We start from the raw sequence: 19,964 nt of genomic DNA, 5'->3' as shown, positions 1-19,964 counted from the left end.
TGCCTCCTGCATGCCTCCGACTGGGAATTGAGCCTGTAACCCAGGTATGTGCCCTGACTGGGAATCAAACTTCAATCTCCTGGATCCTAGGTCAATGCTCAACCACTGAGCCACGTCTGGCTAGGCTGCCTGATGGTTTTGATCCCAGAGTTGAAGACCTGGTACTCCTCTCTTTGTTTAGGACATTTTAGCATTATACCTGGCAAGGAGGAAGGATCCATTAAAGCTTTAAGGAGTTGGATAGTTGGAAGACTCTCTCATAGCCTATTCCCTATGTGTTTACCTCTGTCCCACAGCTTATAGACTCAGCTCCAATGGCAAAATTGACTGTAAAATCTGTAGCTCTCATAACCAGATATATTCATGTGTATGGCCAAACTATGGCTTCATTCTCCAACTACTAGATTACAGCCTTGTTTCTGAAATTCTTTTTACTATAGTTCTCATGTATCATTTTGATACTGCATAGTAAAGAAATTCAAAACTTAGTGGCTTAAGTATTAAGCATTTTGTTAGTTCAAGAGTCTGTGTGTCAGCGATCTGGCACTGAGCTGTGTCTGAGGACAGCTGCAGTGTTGGTTGGTCTAGGTTGGCCTCAGCTAGGGTGGCTCATCTTTGCTGCATGTTACCTCTCACCCTCCAACAGCATACGTGAAAATATAATTGTATAGGATTTTGGATCAGCAATCAGGCAACTTCTATTAAAATTAAACTTGTCTAAACACTTAAACTAAGCAATGCCATTATTAGAATTCTATCATATAGAAACAAAGGAAATGAGAGAACACTAAACTATAATGCCAAGATTAAAAATTTTCTGGCAGCAAAGAATTTGAATTTACCATTCACATACTTTCAATAAAAGAAACTACTAAAGGACATGCTCAGGAAAGAAGAAACTGAAAATAAAAAGAGAAAAAGGAAGGTGGTTAAAGACATTTACTAAGTGAATAAAAACAATTATTGACTATTGGAAAACAGGCTAAAATACTGACAAACTTGGTGATTATTAAGACAAGGTAGAACTAAAATATTAAGAAGTGCAAGTTCTCAAAAAATTTCCTGCTGCAGAATGAGCCCCAACATAAAAAATAAATTAATTTTTAAATGAAAATATGATATCCAGGAAGGGTGAGATGCAACCAGACTAGCTGACAGAAATGTTTTCCTTGATAATAAGGAGAGATCTTAGGATAATAGCTTGATATATAATCGCACTACAACATCTTTACAATCCCATGTAAAACACAAGGGTCATATAAGTTAAAAAATTATAAAATTCCTATAATATTTTGAAGACAAAGACATTATTTTGACATTTTGTTCAGAAAAAAAAATTTATCTGAAGAATTAAGATGAGTTAGGGGCAAGTGATGTCAGTGAAAATTTCAGAATCAGGCTCTCAAAAAATTTCACCCCTCCGTAAAAGTAATGGGAAACTGGAACACATCACTTCAAATTTATCAAGGGTGTTGTCCATTTTTGCTAATATAACTAAGATGTAGCTACTCCCAATGTGAGCTTTCTTATGGTCATGAAAAACTTCTGGCAATGTCCTTTTTTTTAAAGTGGTCGTATCATAATTCATGAATTTTATCTGCAGTGTGATTGTTTCCTATTGCTGTTTCCTCTAGATTTTTGTAAGTGAAGTTGCTGCCTGCAAAATCCCAGAAAAAAAATGCTGGCAGTTTCCAAGGAGCATGGCTAATAAGTCCCCCCAAAATAAAGAATTAATCCTTCCTTTCCCTTTGTTTCCCTTTTTGTTCTTTCTGCACTATGGCTAGGATTTTGAAATAGCCCTCAAATGCCACTGATGTGAATCTCTGCACGCTCCACTGCAAGAATCAGAGAAGGTGCATGGAAAGGTGCTTTAGAGGCAGGAGGCCATTCTGCAAGGCCGTGGAGCTGACATTCTTGTCTCCCGGTGACAACAGCAAGCTAAGAATAGGCAGGTGGTGGTAGGGTCTGCCTCAATTATTTTGATAAATGAAACAAAATTTGCTCTAAAATTAGAATAATATTTTGACCACCTCTTCAGCCTTGGGTTAACATGGTCACCATAAACTCAAACGTTTGTTTTTATTTACTAAACACTCATTTCACAGTGGCCTCATCTTAGTTGTATTTCAGGCAGCGTTCAACACACTTTAACAATAATGACCCTTTTAGTTCCTGTGACAACTCTTGACGGAGATACTTTCATTATTCTCATTTTGCTGATGAGGAAACCAAGACACCGATTGTTTCAGCAATGTGCCAAAGCCACACACCAGAAACAGAAGAACGGTCATTTTGCTTGACGTTGTAGGGAAGGAAAAAGCCTTCCTCAACTCTCCTAGGGTTTCTGGGTAACTCTGAAGATTAAACTGACAAAGGCAGATTAACAGGAGAAAAGCACACACATTTTTTAGTATAAGTTTTAAGTGACATGAAAGGCTTCATAAGGAAACGAAGACTCAAAGAAAGTTAGAGCTGAGCGATTTTATGTGAGGTCGTAGGAAGAGTGGACAGTCATGGAGAAATATGACAGGTCAAGGAGTATGAGTTAAATGCTGCAAACTTGGGGGGGGGGCTTAGCAAGAACTGCTTGTTTAGATTCTCCTCATCATCATTTCATTTTTGGATATAAGGGTGCTCCTTTCCCCCCAGTATAGGGAGGGCACCTCTCACATAAGGATTTTATGAATAGTTTCAATAAAGAAAGGTGGGGGGAAGGTCAACGTGGCCTTCCTGCTTCTGTTGTTTTCCCAAACTCCTTCAACTGCAAATATTCAATACACCAAGGCGCTGTATGTTGGGTTAGCATGTCCCGAGCTCCATCAACATACAAAAATAAATGTATGAAGTTACTCACTAAAAGTGAGAAAGTGTGAACAGGTTTACCACAGGCTTCACTCTGCTTACTAAGCAAGTCTAGAAAATAATGAAAGGAAGGAAAAAACCCCATCTCATTGGGATTGTTTTCTTTTAGCTTCTTTTAAAATGTGTGTGTGCACGTGTGTGTGTATGTGTGTGTGTGTAAGGGGTAATAATAAACCCCTCTGTCTGGAAACTGTTTCATCATCCTGTACATACTGTGAGAGGGAAATTTTAAAGAAAAAGATCTTATACTATGACAGACTCCAAAATCTCTCCACGCATAAGCTGAAAGGTTCCAATGATAACAATTATATATCAAAATAAATATGGCACCCACATTTCCCACTGTTACTATCTTGAAGGTCTGGCCACATTTATGGTGAGAACATATTTGGCTTTCTTTTCATTTTTTGCCATATATAGTCAATTGTAAAACTGACCACAAATTCTTTCTCTTCCTCTATCCATACATTGTTGGCAATGAGACTTTACAGCTCTTCCCATCAAGGAATGGAGAATTTATTTCTCTATTTTTTTAATCTGGATTTAGGCATGCGACAGATGCTGGCCAATGGGACATGAGAAAACCTGAAACAAGCAGAGGCGTGGCGAGCGCTGGAGCACTGGGGCTTTTCCTCTCCTGCTGTTCTCGGGAACTCTGACCCCATGAATGCGCCTCAGCTAGCCTGCTGGAGGGTGGGAGACACATGGCCCAGCTACTTTCGGTGATCCTAACACCAGCGATTCACCACCAGGCATGTGAAGAAAACCATAAGCCACCCTCTGATCATAAACAAATGGGTGAACTCTGCTGACACTTTATAGAGCAGAGACAAGCAGTCCTCATTAAGCCAAGTTCAAAGTGCCAACTTCCATTATCATGACAAAAAGAAACTGTTCATTTGAGCTGCTAATTTTGGGATTGTTTATTACACAAAAACTAACTGCTCTACCTTCAAAGGGAATCATAATGATTCATCTTGCAGAAAATAGAAGCTTCAGGTAAGATGTGTCCCTAAGGAAGGGAATTTTTAGCTACTTCTGGGGCAGATGAAAAATTAGCGGCCCTAGGGGAAAGCAAAGTTCTGAAATCCTTCCTCAAGTCTTGATAGTCCTCCCACTACCCTCAGGGGAAGAACCATCCAATGAAGAGTTGCTTAAAGTTTAAAGCAGGGCAAGACCTATTATAGACAACTGTGTTTTATTTTTACTCCGTCCAGCCTTTCTTCAGGCTTTCCAATGCCCCAAAGCCCTCAGAGGCAGAGCATAGAATGACTCCATGCTTTGACAACTCAAGGGCATTTCAGTGTTATGGATTAGTCTTAACTCTCTTACAATGTGTCTAATTTCATTGCAAAAGCAATGCATTGGGCTAATGAGACTTAGCCTTCCTGGCTATGTTTCCTTTCCTTCCCACCCTAGAGCCCTTGCCATCACACAGCACCTTTCATTTCCAAAGGGTGCCTGAGCACTTCATAAACTTAGCCAGTGGACTTATTAACTTTATGGCCAAGGAGTCAGTCCACCTCTGAAAGGTAGCCTGCTTCTGGTGTCACAAGTAGCAATTGTTTACATATGGTTATCCCAAAGGCATAAGGAAGCCAAGCATTAGGTTTAAAACCCTAAGATGCCTTGATACCATTTCCTTTCTTTTCATTAAATTCTCTTCTGCACTGGCTTGAGTTGACTGAGCCCAAAGGAAATGTATCCAAAGAATGAACTGAGCCCATGACCCTAATCACCTGGTTAGAACTGGCCTGTGCGTAATGATCTGAGACAACTTCCTAACTCTGCATGTAGGGTAGGTGAACAACAACAGCAAAAAATCTCATTTATAAAGTTCTTTAAATTCAAATATTGTTAAAGGAAATGTAGCTGTACATTATCATTTACCTATTTTTCTGTACCTGTTACATAGACTTTCACACTTTTTAATCTTGTGTTTTACTTATTGACCTATATATCTTTCCCCATTAAAGGCAAGATCTTCAAATGAGCCACCCTGACAAACCCTTTAGGCCCCAGCACCATGAATACGTAAGAAAGGAAGCACTTTCTGTTCTTCTCTCAGTTCAGTACTATGTACCACCTCCTCACAAAGAGATGAAAAGGATTTGCTAATCATGATGCTGAGTTCAGGCCATTTACTGGACCATAGCTATGAGTCGCAGTGTGACTGTGGGTTAAATAGGGGCTCTGTTTCCTTCTTCATTCACTTCATGCAAAGGAAGCAATAACTCTTGAAGCACAGGCATCTTACTTTCTTCAGTCCCTTTATAATCATAACATGCAAGCCCATTGCTTCATATATGTTGCACCATCTAGCTGGCAATTCTTTTTTTTTTTTTTTTAAATCCTCACCGAGAGAGAAACATCAGTGTGAGAGAGAAATATCGATCAGTTGCCTCCCATACATGCCCTGACTGGAATCGGACCCACAGCCTTTTGGTGTATGGGATGACATTCCAACCAATGGAGCCACAGCTAGTAATTCTTAAGATTTGTGATAAGGGGTGGGAGGTGGAACGTTCAGTTTCCTCAAACCTCTTTGCTATAGGTTGTAGGCATTGCCTTGATCAGAGTATTCTTATTTTCCATTGGTTATTGACCAGTGTGTGTTTGCATCTCTTCGTGACTTTATGATCTCAAGAAAAAGAGACAATTGGCAAGGATGGGTTTTGGCATTCCTGGTTCTGTCAGTGTAAATACAATTAGATCCTTCTTCTTGGAAGAATGTTTTGAAGAAATATGTGCTGATTTTATTAACTTATTGACTAATGAGTCTTTATTCTTCTAAAATTATTTGTTTGTATCTTGCTATCCAAACCACAGTTTTCTAGCTATAACTATAATATCTTGGGATTCTTGATTCAAAATAGTCAAAGCAAATTCTACATTTAAGTAATTTGAGGACAATTAGAATCAATTCAGTACTTCAAGATTTCCAAAGTGAAAGATTTCCATGCTGATATGTATTACTACTTCAATAGAAGCTGCCTTGTGTCTCAAGCAAACCTCTCATGCCATGGGTTTGGGTTTTTCCTCCTCACTGGTTTCTTCTTTCACTGGTAATGGAGATTGGCTAAGTACCATTCTTCTGCTTCCCCTGAGTGGAATACCATTCACGGGGCCTCATCAATTACCTCACAGTTGTTTGGGCTGCTCAGTTTTAAAAGTCTTCCTAGGAAATGATCGAAGGTTGATGGGGATCCTGTCCAAAAGACAAACTTGTCATAAGAAGCTATTATTGACCTAAACTGTGACTATTTAAACATCAGAATATATAGGGTAGTAAAGATTATGAGTCAATGAATAAAATAAGAATCCATAGAATATCCTGATATAGAACTGCGTAAATCAACAAAGAATTGAAAGTTTGATCATCAGTGGGATATTTATAGGTTCAAAGTATCTCTCCTCAAAACATTTCTAAGCTACAAATACAAAGTTAGTAACTTTACATTGGAGGATGCTGGCAGACACCACTTTAACCAAGTGATCACCAGTAATGGGACGCATCAAAATCACATGTCACATGTATGAAACAGTGAGAACACAATATTAGGTCTGTGACATTTCTTCCAGTGATGCATGACTTAAATTTAATCATGAGGTAAAAATAAGACAAACCTAACTCAAATTGTGGAGCATTGTACAAAATAATGACATGTAATCTTCAAGACTTTCAAGGGTTAAAGTTAAGAAATGATCAAAAAACTTCCACAGATTGAAAAAACCTGAAGAGACATGCCATTTCTTTTTAGTTCATCTACTAGACTGTTTTATTTTTTTCCCAATTATTGAGGAATAATTGACAAATAAAATTATATATGTCTAAAGCATACAACATAATGATTTGATAAACATATACATTGTGAAATCATGTGATTCTGAAATGAATCCTTTTGCTATAAAGGTCATTACTGAGGCAATTGGTGACACTTGAATAGTATTTGAAGATTAGATTATAGAAATGCATTACTGTTAATTTCCTGATTTTGGTAGGTGTATTGTGATTATGTGATTACGTCCTTGTTTGTATAAAATTCACTAAAACATTCAAAGTTATTGGGGCATCAGGTTAGAACAAATGTTTCAGGGGGGAAATGTCATTGTACATACTTTCAAAAATAAACAAATACGTTCTCCTAGAGTTGTGATCTCAGACTAATTAGTCATGCTGTTGGTCTAGTTAAGGAAAAGACAGAGAAAGTCAGAAAAGCTTATGAAACAAAATGAAGAGTCCAGGGTGACCTTATATGTTAAAGTCATTGGTTCCCATATATGCTACAGCAGTGCAAGGTTTCAATAATTAGCTTAAAGCCAGTGATCATTCCTACTGAGGTTTCAGAAAGTACAATGATAGTGCAGACACTGCTGATGCCCTGCCATCTTCATGCTCCCCAGCAGCCTTTCAACAGCCACATCTCCATCTATTTGCTTGAAGACTTGGTGATCAAGTCTACCCTCCCTGGGTACACAGGTTTAATTAAATCTTTTGGGAGCAGCCTTTGGCCACCAACTGACGGAGGACAGTGAATTCATCTGCTTCCATGTACTTCATGTAATCCAGCCCTTGCTCGATAGGTGGGATAAATCTTGAGTTACATGTTCTACATGGTCTCCCAGAATTCCCTATTGAGATTAAGCTCAAGCTGCCCACAGTGGTAACTTGCTTGACAATATACCCTTTGTAGATTGCCTTCCCTTCCGTGAGTCATTCCAAACTCACTTCCTGTGATCACTTCCCAAATAAACTACGTGCATTCACACCCCAGACTCAATGTCTTTTTTCAGGGAACGCAAACTAAGGCCTATATTTAGCTTAATTATTTTTGGTAGGGCCAAACCTAACTCTAGCAATGGATCCATATAAAGTTTAAACATAGTTTTAAGTACCAATTTCTCATCTCATTTTTTAAATCCGAAGTTTTTTGGCAATCTATGTTAAATGTAAAAAATAAATTTGATAATGATAAGTTATTGGCTCTTTTAAAAATGGTTGGAACCACACAGAAAGTAAAATTGGACACCTCTCTTTGTTTCAGAACACTCATTATATACTCAATTACTATAATGGATTCATAACATTATTTGCCATGGGTAAAGAAAAGAGTTTAAGAAAAAAATGCAAAGACAAAGCAAATATTCAGTCACAGTAAAAATGTAAAGCTAACCCAATAGGTTAGAGATGAAAGAACCTTTCTCTATAGATTTACTCTGAAGCTATGTCTCCTGTAACACACACACACACACACACACACACACACACACACACACACACACACTTACTCTAGTGCTCCAAGGAAATAAGTGACTGTCGTTGGGTCTTCATGCATTTTCAGTTTGGCTGGCTCTGCCACTGGGATGTGAACAAACGAGAAAGAGTGGAGGAGAAAAGGCTATAGAGCTACGGCTACGGGCAAGTAGAAACCATTCTATTGCGTGCTGTCAGGCTGCACCTGGAGGGAGAGAAAAAAGGAAGCATTCATCCATCTCTCCTCACGTGGGAAGCCAGATAGGGCAGGGGGCGGCCCTGTCAAGAGAATGATTCAGGAGTCCTTTCTCACTGAAGATTAATCATACCAAAGGGCAGGGGTAAAGAATACCCTGCTCTATTCGCTTCCCAATCACTCCCCTTTGCCTGGGTCCCAAATGACTCTATTTTCATATGTCGAGATACTGGTGGAGCAGAGCTGCTGAAAGGTCTGAGACATCTGGGAGATGAATCACTCCATGCAGAAATGGAACAATTAGCTGTGTTTAGTCCAGCACAAAGGCCTTGAGAGGTGTCTAATTGAGTGGCCTGCAACAGAGCCAGGAAACAATGTGGATTTGAAAATAATCCCACAATTAATTTCTGCACTGACCTAATGGGACATAATTTGTTAATGTGCACTGAGTCCAGAGTGGGCCTTTTCCATGATGCTCCTGGATTTAAAGCGCATGGCATTCTCTGTGTTTGGGCATGCTTGGATGAGTGCTTGAAAGTACGAGATGTAGTTAAATGCAAGCTTTTTTTTTTTTTTTTGCTTTTTTCTTTTTGCAGTCCATTATTAAATCTGTGACCATTTAAACATAAAACGAGACATTCTGGCATGCTTTAGGCCACACATTTCTCCAGAACATCAGGTTTAGAATTAGACATTGGCAGTCAAATGATTTTGAACCTTTAGGACATTTTACAAAAATCACATTGACTTTGGACAATTTTAGAAATAGAAAGAAGGTAAAAGTGTTAAAAAAAAAAAAACCCAACATATTTTTATTCAAAAAGTGGAAACAGATTATATCATACAGACTCTTTTGTCCAAGAAAAAAATTCACTTCCTTATAGATGCTAAAAATACATTAACTACACATGCTTAAGTGTGATTGTGCTCTAGACTCCTTTACCCTTGGTTCCCAGAGAATTAGTAGTATTTTTGTTAATTTTGCTATTTTAAAGAAGAAATTATAGTTATTTTCTCAAGTGAAGTAATTGAAGAAATCTAAGGAAGCTTGACCTTTTAAAATAATAATAATTTATCACTCTAATTAAACTGCATTTTCATAATAATGAATTAAATTCTAGATGTGAGTTATGCTTAGATTTTATCTCTACTCTTTTCCCTGACTTTTTTGATTCCCAAGCAGGCAGACTGTGTGAGAACAAACACTGAACCACTTGGTATCAGAGTTCTTTGTGTGTAAAAGTCAGGGAGTGAAAGGACTTGATTCACAGGAGCCCTTCCTGCCCTGAATTCAATGATGCCATAACTTCTATAATATCCACAAAACTAACAATTAAATTATTGCTATGAAAAATCAGATGCACTAAACTAAGCACAACTCTCCCATTTCTTCTAATGCCTGTAGGGGAAGCAGCTTTTCAGAACTGTATTCTCATGGCTCTCCATGGTCAGGTTCTAGGGTGTGGCGTGTAGCAAACCAGAGTGACATGGGCTTTTATAGTGTTGGAGATCCATCACTTGAGCAGGTCTAGCTCTATAGGGGAATGGCCTGACCGGTGTATGGCTGCAGGAAACCAGCTATGTGCTTAAATGAGACGGGCATTTCCTCTGATAGGGAACAAAAGATTACAAAAGGACAGAAATGACAAGAACAAAAATCACTTAGGAATGGGTGTATCATCCATGTGTCTCTTTTGGTGCACCACTGTACCTCAGTGGATCCAGCAATATGTCTGGGACATGGTGGGCACTCAGTAAATGTAAGATAGATGAATGTGGGCCTCCGTGTCAGCACAGCCCCTTGACCTAAAGTGGAACTGAAATCAGAATGGTTCAGAGAGAGGCAGTAAAGATGTCTTACAAGTGGGGAAAACTGTGCATGAGTTGCGACTGCAAACCTAGAGTTTGCTTTTATGTGCACAGTCTTTCAACTTCTACCTCAGTTTCCAGTGAAAATGGACAAATAACTGCTCTAATGCAGGCAACAACACAAGACAAATGGACTGTTTATTGCATCAACTGGTAAGCTCAAACTTGATCACTGGCCACTAACTTGGTTTTGAGTATATACAGACTGGAAATCTCAAAAGATTTACTGGCATAGGTACTCAAAAGTAATGAAAATAGAGTAACAGGAAACTAATTTTTCATTACAGTTTTGATCAACTGTAAAATTACTTTTGGTGCTGGTGAATGAAAAACTTCAAATTACGAACAAACAGAATAGCTGTTTCTATTTATAGAATATCTAACAGTCCTACAAAATGTTCATTACCTTTTTCTGTGAGGGAAGGTATGAAAACTCTTAGTGTTCATCTTAGTTGCTCAGTAATCAATATCACAATCCTAAACATCTCTAAAATAGCTCTTTAGAGCCAACAATTGTACAAAGAAATGCATATTTTTAAAAGGTTATTTTCCTTATAATAAAATAGAGGGAAAAGGTCATCTTTGTTGGAACACTTGAAATTGATAGACCAACTGACTAATAGATGCCATGTGGAAATTCTTACATTAAGAGATGAAATGCATTCAAACAGGCGTATCTTTAATAGTTTCATGATCTTCATGTCATAGTATAAAGTAGCTTCCAACATTTACTCCAGATACTACAAATGCATCCTTAGTCCCTTGACCCTAGGTTAGCACATTTCCTCTCTGGATTTTCTGAGAGTATTGTGTCTGAGCTTTGAAATTGAAGCCAAATGACCAGTCCTTATAGCCTCAGGGGAAACAGGGAATGGTTCTCCTTACTATTAAAGCATCTTTATGACATCTTCTCACAGTTATTAGTGAAATGAAGACTCTCACATTCTTTTCATCAGCGGCACCTCCTGCCTCCATTCCTGATTCCCATGTCTTTCCAATGGAGAAGCCCACTCCTGTGTACTCATGCTCCTGGGTCTCACATTACTCTTGGTTAGGCTTAATTTATTGTACTTCTCACAACGAACTCCATTGGTTACCAGAAATCTTTTTATATTAGGATCTGTGATCTAAGTAGTCCTCAAACACTAGAGTCACTAGAGTTTTTCATTGGCTATAATAACAGGAAGAAATCTATTGGTATTTATATATTTTTCTCTGAAAATCAGATGATTAGTTTGGTACACTCATATACCAGCACACTCTGAACCTGGAAGGTAGTTTATTTACTGGAAATATCAGGACATCCAAGTCAGATAGAGGAAATTGACACACTTAATCACTGGATAAGGATTCTGTTTCTGAAATGTCCAAAAAGAACATAAGAAAATTGATGTGTGGTTGCTCACTATGAGGCTTGGTTGTGGCTGTGTTGCTGAAGGAAGGCTACCTCTATGAGATGAAACATAAAATCTAACAGAGTCCCTTCTAAGGATAAATGGCGAATCTCATTCTTTACCATTAAATGGTAGACATGCAGATATCCAGTTTATTGATCATACAATAGTGTTTTATTATTTTATAATAGTTCCTAATATAGTTATTTTGATCTATGATAAGGCCATTCCAGTTGCCAGTCTTTCTTAGTTACAGAAATATACTCTTAGCTTACCCAACAATGATTTGACCTATGACTTATGAGTCGGCCCAGCTTTGGGAGCATGATCCAAATAGAATATCAATGGAACATGAGGAAAGAAGGAAGGTAGAATTCTCAGTGCTTTTGTAAACTGTTTCCAATCGTGTGTGTAAAATTTCAAAGGGGAAGGTGAAAATTCTTTCCTTAGTTTGAATTTCCAGTTCTCCTATTTGTTCCCCAATTATTACACTTTGAAGATGTCCTACAATAGTCTATACTTTTCTGCCATATGCGTTTTTACTTGTTCCTGCAAGTAGTTCTTTGTTTTCTAAACAGAACAACATTGGGGGAGGGCAAAGAAAAACAAGAGTTACGTGACTTTATATCATAGTATTTAAGTGTTGTTAATTTAGCTCATAGTGTTTAAGTCATGGGATTTCAAGAAGAGTAAACATCATTCAAAGAACTTGCCTCCTCTTCTGGGGAAGGGGTTAGTATGTTTTTGGTTGTATGCAGAATAGTTGTACCATGTTAGGTGAAATTATAACCTTGTTCTTGTCTTTACTTTGAAATTAAGTATGGTTTATGGAGATGTATATGGGTGCCAAGTTGACAAGGGGTGGACTTGTGATGATTAATTTTATGTGTCAACTTGCCTGAGTGACAGGGTGCTCAGACTTTTAGTCAAATATCATTGTAGGTGTGTCTGTGGGTGTGTTTCAATGAGATTAACATTGAAATCCATTGACTGAGTAATTACCCTCCCTAATGTGGGTGGGTCTCTTCCAATCAGTTGAAGGCCTGAGTAGAAGGAAAACCCTGACCCACCCACCAGTAAGAGGGCACTCCCCCCACCTGACTGCCTTCTAGCTAAGACCTGTCTCCCCCTGCTTTTGGACTTGTACTGAAACATAAGCTCTTCCTGGGTCTCAAGCCTGCTGGCATCAGGACTGGAGCTACGCCATCAACACTCCTGGTTCTCAGGCCTTCAGACGTGGTCTGCAACTATACCATCAGCTCTCTTTGGCCTCCTACAGGCTGACTGCAGATTTTGGTGTTTGTCATCTTCCATACTCATGAGAGCCAATGTCTATAATAATATTATTTTATATATATTCTATTGGTTCTGTCTCTCTGGAGAGCCCTGGCTAACACAAAGTAAAATTATCTTTGAAATTGAATTAGACAAAGTTAAGATTTTTAGCTAGGATTTTTGTAGAAAAGACTGTGTGGAGTTGAGAAATGTTTGAGGCCTTTCTTTCTGGATTTTTCAGTAAAATGTTTTGAATGGCAATTTGTCACTTCCACATATCCAGGAGTTTGAGATAGGATTTCAAGGCTGCACTTGGTTTGTCCATGAAGCCAGGGTTCTGATCATGTCTCAAGAACAGAGGTGAAGCTATCAGTAGAGAACTATCTAACAAATACAGTTGACCCTTGAACAACATGGGTTTGAACAGAGCAGATCCATTTATATATGGACTTTTTTCAAGAAGTGCGGATCTGACATCTCCGGATTCAACCTACCACAGATCAAGAGCAGTGTTTTCACACCCCCAACTGAAGTCTCCCAACTGCGGATGGGAAAATGCCATAGAGTCAAAAGTTACGTGCAGCTTTTTGACTGCATGGGGCTTGGTGCCCCTAACATCAGAATTGTTTAAAGGTCAACTGTATATCCTGACTACCAACTTTGTGTTAGGTTTTGAAAGGTCTATGGTGAAGAAAGCTGTCCTCATGGAGCATGCCACCAAGTAAAAAAGAAACACATTCTTGATATTGTCGTACAAGTGAATTCATAATCACAAATTCTGATGCTATTTTAAAGGACGTCATAAATTCTCCAAGAGTATGTGTAACAGAAAAACTTAGCCTGATCTAAAAGATTAGAGGAAGCATCTCAAGGAGGTAACAGATAAAGTAAAACCTGAATGATGACAAAGAGGCAACGAAGTGAAGAGATAAAGGAAGATTATTTTGGAGCAAGAGAAAATTTGTGGAAAGACCCTGAGGCAAAGCTAGGGGACAAAATATTAATTTAAGCAACTTTAAGATGGATAACTGGAGCCTAGAGAGTGACTGCTGCGAACTGTTTTTCTCAGATTTCCTTGCCAAGAAGCTTCTGGCTCTTACATGCAATAGGATGAAAGAGCAGGTGATTGGAGGGCAGAAGGAAGGAGCAAGTCAGAATATATCTCCCTTTTCCTCTATGGACCCTGACCACACATCTGTCAGCAGCTGTGTACCCTGTATGGCTCCAGCTCTCACCTGACAGCCCCTCTGCCATGGTCCCAACAGGTCTGATGGCCTTGTCTTCCACCAGGTGGCCCTGGCTCCCAGTTCCTCAACATAGTCTCTATGTTGAACTTTCAACCTTAAAAGTGGTTATGTCTTCCCGCTTTTGTTAATCTTTTGAAAGACTGTTTCTCTTTTGGCTTCTTAAACTCTCTATCCCCAGGACAATCAAATCCCTCTAGTAAAATCTCTGTTGAAAATACGTACAGTAGTTTCTGTGCCTGTTAGATTGGCCTGATCCACATACATGTGATGTAAGAGGTAAGGTCAAGGTTTGACCCCAGGCTGGCTCCATAGGCTGTGCTTTTAAGTCTTATTTTATACTATCATATACTTAACTGCCAAATAAATAATCCCCTAGCTAGAAAGAAACTAAAATTGACCAACAGAGTTGATATCTGATCATGTAAAACTTACTATAAAATGGATTTGGGATCATAATATATACGCATAGCTGCATAAAGAATACATGAATTTGTTTTACACATATCCTAATTATATCTGATCATTGAAACTGCAGAACTCAATAAATTCATCTTGTTCATGGAATGCAATTATTTAAACATTGTTCATTGAGTGCTTACTAAATGCCAAAGATTATTTAGGTATTAGAAATGCAGTGGGGAAACAAAACTTCAAAGAACATACTTTCTAATAGGAAAAGGCACATAATAAGCACATAAATGAATATAGGGAAAACTTATATGAAGAGAAGAAGCCAAGATAGAAGCCAGGATAGAGAGTAGCAATAATATGATATTAAAATTATATTTAAGAACACTACTTTTGCCCTGCCCAGTATGATTCAATTGGTTGGGCACCATCCCATGCACCAAAATGTTGCCAGTTTGATTCCCCATCAGGGCACGTACCTGGGTTTTGGGTTTGATCCCTAGTGGGGGGGCCTGCAGGAGGCAGCCAATCAATGTTTCTCTCTCTCTCTCCCTCTCCCTTCCCCTCTCTCTTAAAAAAAAAAAAAAAAATTCGGTAAACTAAAAAAAAGAACACTACTTTTGTTATAAGGAATACAATGCCCTTCTCACTTAATGAATGACTGAATTGTTTCAGAAAGCCTATTTATTAGTTGAAACTTTAATTTACATAATTCTGAATACTCATACATGTATGTGTGTATAATTTATACAAGTGGTCGTATATTACTTGTATAAGTACTCTATACAATTTTTCAACTGTTTACTTATACAAGTAGTTTTAATGATTTCTACAGGTATTTTTGTAATCTCCCCCAAAAACTATACTTCTGTTTTAAATGTCTTTACTGGCAATACCTAGAAATACCACCAGGTGGTAATGTTTCTCCTAAAAGCATGATATTTCCTAATTTTTTTAAAAAGGATACTAATTCATTCATTCCAAACTTACCGGTGTCCTTGTCTGCTAATGCTAACATCAGGATCCGTTCAGGGTTGGTGCAGCAGAATGGATCTATTTCCTCCTGATGGGCGGCATCTTCTTTGTCCTTTGCATGCCTAGAAATAGTTGATTGAATAATAGATGTGGTAAATTTTACCATCTTGAGTGCTGAATAATTTTGTGTTTTTCTAAATACTCTGTTTTGTTTAGGGATATAATTAAATTACTTGGAAACAGTTTAATCCTTTTGCGTCTTGTTTTTAAGACTTCTTAGGTGGGGCTGGAGCAGTGCTTAGTCTAAGGCTAATTACTTCCCACTACTGAGGAAAGAGCTTTCTGTGGACTCTACACAATGCCCCATGATTCTTAATGTTTTCTAATCCGGCAGATGGGAACAGGTGTTAGCTCCAGTCCCTTGTGATCCAGTTAGAACAGTGCCTAATCCTTTCAGGTGACTCTTTCCTCAGCCTCAAGTAGTGTCCTCACTACACGTGGGCTAATCAATATGCAAGGGGACCTTCCACAGATCCCCAGGGTTCCCTGTCTGTGCAGGTCTCCGCTACTCTGTCCTGTCAACCTGAGCTACATAATCTCCATAGACTCTTAGCTCTGCCTCCTCACAGTAAGTAGTCTGCTGAGCTCTCCCTGAGCACCCCTCCCTGCGCTGTGGCCTGGAAACGATCTCATCGCAATCATCTGAGGTAATGGAAAGGCTCATTTAATGTTTTACCATCCCTCACCCATCACTGTCCTTTGTTGCCTCATGTCCAGTGTCTTGCAATCTGTTGCTTCATATATTTTGTCTGTTTTTGTCTTGTTCCAGATGGGAGAGTAAACATCATGTTTACCCTCTTACTCCACCGTGGCCAGAAGTGGAAGTCACTTCCTTTCTTTCTAACCAAAGATTCCTGATCACTTCCTTTGTTGTATTGTTCCTGATGCTCACCCATTCAGAATTTTCTGAGCAATTGCTGTGAATCACAGTCATGCTACGGATATCCATTTGATCCTCTGACTCAACAAATGAAGCCCATAAATGTTTAGACACAGAAATAAATAGGTAGATTTCCCCCCCTACAATTTAGTTATTTTATTGTTATTATTATTAGTCCACATGATTGTAAGAAAGCAGTGCACCCTACTTTGCCTCTAACAGTTCTGGCTTACATCTGTGGTTCTGGCATAATTATAAATAGTTACATTCATTCTCAAAAGTGTCTCTATTTGTACGATAAATTGCATTGTCACCCTAGCTATATTTTATGCTGACAAAAGCACTAATGACACTGAAGTTAAGGCTTCTCTGAAACAAGGATCATGTCATTTATTTCTTTACCTAAGAAGGGTGATGTGGAACTATTGAATGTTACAGACAAGAGCTTCTCAAACTTGACGTGTATATAGGAATCTTTTTTTCTTAAAATGCAAATTCTGGTTCAGGAGGTCTAGGGTGAGGCCAGACATGCTGTGTTGATAAACACGCAGAGGATGCAGATACTTCTAGGTGATATATTCAATTTGTACATAAGAGTTACCTGTGGACTCAGTATAAAATTTTAGTAAGAAATGAGCATGGAACCCAGGTTATAAGAAACATTAAATCTGGTGCTGTTGATCTCTTCATAGTGGGGGGTTGTAAAGTCATGGAAGAGTCAGCAACACGGCATGGCCTATGTGTTTATCTATCCATATATCCAAGAACCTGACACAGTGTATTGTCAGAGAAAGTTTTCAATAATTATTTTTTTAACCCTCGCCTGAGGATAAGTATGTTTTAATGATTTTTAGAAAGAGAGAGGGAGGGAGAGAGAGAGAGAAACATTGATGTGAGAAGAGAGAAACATTGATCGGTTGCCTGTTGTATGTGCCCTGTCTGAGGACTGAACCCACAACCTAGGTATGTGCCCTGACCGGGATCGAACCCGCAACCTTTTTGTCTGTGGGGACAATGCTCCAACCAACTGAGCCACCTGGCCAGGGTGTTTTCAATAAATTTTTGTTGAAATAAACTAAATAGAACATTAGGGTAGTAAAGTTTCCTTGGAGAAATTTAATCCCATGATTCTTAATTTTTTGGATCATATCTACCCTTGTAAAAATGTGTAAAAAGCATGTGCTGATATGCACCAAATTTTTATCCAAAGTAATGCATATGTGCACCTCCTGAATCCTTTCACAGGCCATCTAGGATTTTTAAACCTCTTAATTTTATACACTCTGATACTGTTAATGAACAGAAATCTTAAATTCTTCACCAAAATCCCAGGGCTAATCATTGGCAGAACTTTCATTATCTCCCGAGTGTGTTAACTTTCAATACTTTCTCTCCCACTTCCATCACACTGTGCTTTTTTGCTAAAAGGAATCTACTTTTCATTCCCAACAAAGAGGATGGCCTGCATTGTGTAAAATTAAATGAGCTGAGTGCTGAGAGTTGTAATTTTTACTTGGGTTTACTGGCCTGGGAATCCCCAGGGTAAGCATGTGTTTGTTCCCTAGGCGAACTGCTTGAGTGCAACCAGGACCACCTGTTGCTAAATGCTTCTTTGAGCAGCAATCTGTACCAAAGGGGACATGAATGTCAAAGTGAAGTTGTTTCCAGCCAAAGTAAGACGGGGAGTTCATACTTTTTATCCGGATGATTTTAGACACATAGATTTTTGCATACTGAGATATCAAAAGAATTGGCACCATTCTCTCTCTCCCTCTCTCTTCTCTCCCCCTCTCTCTCCCAGTGGGGGTTATGCAGTTACAGCAATTGCTCATGGGCCATAAAAAAAGGAGACTAGACATTGTGGGCCATAAGCCTATGAACAATGGACATGTAACAATATTTTGAAAAATACCTTCCTGTGTAGAATGACACAAATGGACTTTCTGAGATTCAGTAAGGTTTGGTGAGCAGCAGTGAAAATAACACAAAGTTAGAGAGAAATACCCACGCAGGTGACAGGAGGCAAACCCAAGAAGAGCCTTAGGGAGGCCGCTTGCTTGTGCGTAGGAGGAGGAGACAAGGTTTTGGGATTTACCCCAACAAGCAAATACAGGAAGAATATCTGTAGGAGTTGTTTTAGTGAATCTGTGAGAGCTAGATCACTGTGCTGACAATTAGGAACAATCACAACAAACCGCAATGCCCTGGAGCAAAAGTGGATGCAAGAAAGCCATTTCACCCAGTAGTGCTTCCCTGTGGAAATCTTTATGTCTTTTTTTTTTCTTGAGAGAAATATTGATTTGTCGTCCCACTTATATATGCTTCTTGTGTGTGCCCTGACCAGGGATCGAATCCACAACCTTGGCATATTGGATGACACAATGCTCTAACCGACTGAGCTGCCCAGCCGGGGCGATCTCTCTATGTCTTTTGAAAGGTGAGATCTGGCTCAGTGCGATCAAGATCAAGGCACAGAGGTACCCAACAACTTTTCCTTTTATTAAGATGTTGAGTTGATGCTTGCTCCTTTATTTGAGAGCTTCTCACAGTTTAATCTATTGATTTGGTGAGGCTTTTCCTGTGAGTCTTGAACGGGGTCATCGGAATAACTCTTAACATTTAACTAGAGTCATTAAAAATAAATAGACATTTGAGAATAGTGTAATTGGTTGCGAAGGCATTTCCAAGGTGGAAAGGTCAAAGGTGCCAAAGCAAGTCTGTGTGGGCATGTTGTCTTTGAGACCTGACTTACTCAGCAGTTCTCCAAAACGACTAAAGACTTCCTATAGCTTCAGGCACTAATTTGTCCGAAGACTGTTGTAAGACTTTGGCTAAAGAAAACCAGAAAGCCTATGAAAACATGGCTCACTAATAACACATCCCAGCTGTTCGCTCCCTGTTAAAACGTAGCAAATGACGTGTTTTGGAACAGCTTAAGTACTCTGTTGGGTATGTTTTTAGAACTGTACCGAGTCTTAACAGCATGAGTCCTGTTCATTTTAATCGAAGTTGTGTAGTTTCAACTTGTCTCACGACCCAGCTTTTTGCTGTTGACGTGTCAGTCTCTGAAATTAGGTTATTGCCAAATTTCTGTTATGTCTTTGGTCATCATAATCCCTGTGAATTTCTTGCTCATGTAACTGAAGGAAGAAGGTATCTTTATATCTACTGTTAGGCTATCTGTTCTCTGAAAAAAAATTATTTCTCTTCATTTTTATCTTACCTGGAGCAATAATCCTCAAATCATTGTATGCATTAAGAGCATATATAAGAATCATTTAGGATGCTTGTTAAATCACAGATCACCTGGCTGCCACCTAAGAGACTGTGGTTCTGTTGACCTGGAGTGGAGCCTAATCACCTGCATTTCTAATGAACTCCCTGCTGCCAACTCTGGGACTATGCTTTGGGTAGCACTGCCCTGGAGCCCTGGTCCACAGCCCTATCCAATCCAAGGGCCCTATTTATATCAGAGATTTTATAACACAGTCTTTACTATATTAAATAAAATTCATAGGTAATATAAACCTCCCACACACTTATT

At 38.8% G+C, this 19,964-nt stretch overlaps 1 long non-coding RNA gene across 1 annotated transcript in view; it reads right to left on the bottom strand.

Annotated features, from left to right (window-relative positions):
• Window positions 1–8,164: 8,164 nt before the first annotated feature.
• Window positions 8,165–19,964, bottom strand: part of LOC308563309 — a 300,114-nt gene continuing 288,314 nt past the window's right edge. The window contains exons 6-7 of the long non-coding RNA XR_013999773.1: window positions 15,496–15,602; window positions 8,165–8,321 (exon numbers count right to left, since the gene is read on the bottom strand). This is a non-coding gene — a long non-coding RNA (uncharacterized lncRNA). The remainder of the gene's footprint in view (window positions 8,322–15,495; window positions 15,603–19,964) is intronic.

Source organism: Miniopterus schreibersii (assembly GCF_964146895.1).
Source record: "Miniopterus schreibersii genome assembly, chromosome: 10".
NCBI classification, from domain to species: Eukaryota; Metazoa; Chordata; class Mammalia; order Chiroptera; family Miniopteridae; genus Miniopterus; species Miniopterus schreibersii.
The sequence above is the reverse complement of the archived record's forward strand: the minus strand, read 5'-3'. Positions and strand labels throughout refer to the sequence as shown.